The 1,997-nt window shown below is 39.3% G+C and overlaps 1 protein-coding gene across 4 annotated transcripts in view; it reads right to left on the bottom strand.

Annotated features, from left to right (window-relative positions):
- Positions 1–1,997, bottom strand: part of IDE (insulin degrading enzyme) — a 131,435-nt gene that overhangs the window by 31,203 nt on the left and 98,235 nt on the right. The gene's annotated exons all lie outside the window — the stretch shown is intronic.

The raw sequence follows: 1,997 nt of genomic DNA, 5'->3' as shown, positions 1-1,997 counted from the left end.
GCAACAGAAGAATTGTTCTATTATTTTTCTGCAGTCAAAGAAATGAGAGAAAGCAATGAGCTGGCATTTTCTGAGGGGTTCCTTGAATCTAATGAGATTAAGAACCACTGGAATATCCTTTTTACAGTTGATCTTACTCTGAAATCCAATTGACTTCAATGGGAGTAGGACAGGGTTCACTGGAAGAGGCAATTATGCTATGCAGACTACAGAACAAAATATTTATGACCATCTGAGAGTAACTCTGTAGGTAATCCCAGGCATTTGTATGAAACATCCTAGAAGTATAAAAGGAATCCAACCTGCATGAAGCAGTTTCAGAACTGAAGACTGTCAGTTTCTGCCCATCCTAAATATGTTGTCTTTTAAGAGCCATTTCCTTTTTGTTGATATATTTATTCTGTTCTACAAGATGCCAGTAGTGAACAGGGACTTTAGTCTGATTTAGGATCTCATTGTGTTGAGCACTACAAAAAAAGTGCATGTGGTATTGCCAACCATACCAGCTTCAAACAGTTTACAGCCAGATCACATATCTGAAATGACCACAAATTAAATAATTAAGAAAGGGATATAGCAAAAGTAATATTTAAAGTGCCAAATAATGTCAAATCATTCTCCTAGCCACAATAAAAGACATTTAAAATTTTTTTTTTTATTTTTTGTTATAAAAGAGTGTTTATGATAGCTAAGAGTTTTCAGTGCCCAATAAATATTAAGACATTCCCAGCTGCCTGTGTGCAAGATAGCACATTATCCATCTAATACATGCATCTCTGAGGGAGTGTCAAGTACACATCTTTGCTGACACTGGTCATCTGCTGAAGACAGGGTTTTATAAAGCAAGGTTTAAACAGAAACTGAGTATTACAAAAAAAGGACAGCAGCTACAGAACGACATATTTATGAGGTCAAATCCTGTTCTCTTTACTCATCTGACTAGCCTCAACAAAATCAAAACCTGAATGAGAAATGCAACCTTAGTGCCCTTAAACAACATCTTTTGGAAGATTTGCTGGGGTTGTTTCAAGGAGACAGATATTATCTTCTTTCTGCATATTGTTCTAATGCAGCATGTTGTCATGTCAGACCAGAAACTGCGAGTGAAAGCTTTTAGGTTGTGCTAAAATTATAAATGAATGCTCAGATGATTTTATAGTTACTTATATTTTAAATTCTGCTTCTCACTAAATATAGTGGGTGACCTTCATTAAGGTCTAATTGCATTCAAATTTGGGAGTCCCTTCTCCCTTAAATATGTATGAGTGACTGGTTACTAAAAAACAAAAGGAAACTAAAATTTCCTAAATGATTTTTCTTTCTGTTCTTTAATAACTTAAATTTTGAGGGAGAAAAATTAAAGATGCTATGAAATAGCTGCCTTAACACAATTCAAAATATGTATTTTGAACTGGGAACCAAATGATAACTTCATTAATACAGATAAACTAGGATTAAATACCATATGCCCTTGCATTTAACCAACCTTGAATTTAAGATGCCCCCGCAATATAGATTATATATGGAAAATATTTATAAATGTGTTACAATTTTCAAGGTATGTAATCTAATTATTGGGAAGTTGCCTTAAATTTGCCCTCCCACAACTGCTACATTAGGGAAAGCAGCGGTGGTGGTGGTGGGGAGGTCTAGTGGCTGAGGGGGGGTCAGGCTACCTGCCCTGTGAGACCACTTCTGCCTGCAGCTTTCCTGCCCCCTGCTACATACAGCCCCCTCCACACAATCTCTGTCCCTCTCCCTCCCCACCATTGCTGTCAGATGCTGCTCAGGCTCTATTTCCTCCTGGGTCACAGAGCACAACACATGGAAGCATGGCCCCTGCCAGGCCACACAGTAGCACTGCTGCTACCAACAGGCAGAGGTGAGGACAGAGCTTCCTTGTACTCTGTGCCTAGGAGGGAATCCAGCCTGAGTTGGAGCCAAAATTCATTTGAGAATAAGGGGGGGGGGGGGGGGGGGGGGGGGGGGGGGGGGGG

Source organism: Gavialis gangeticus, unplaced genomic scaffold (assembly GCF_001723915.1).
Source record: "Gavialis gangeticus isolate Ggan-Ray unplaced genomic scaffold, GavGan_comp1, whole genome shotgun sequence".
NCBI classification, from domain to species: Eukaryota; Metazoa; Chordata; order Crocodylia; family Gavialidae; genus Gavialis; species Gavialis gangeticus.
The sequence above is the reverse complement of the archived record's forward strand: the minus strand, read 5'-3'. Positions and strand labels throughout refer to the sequence as shown.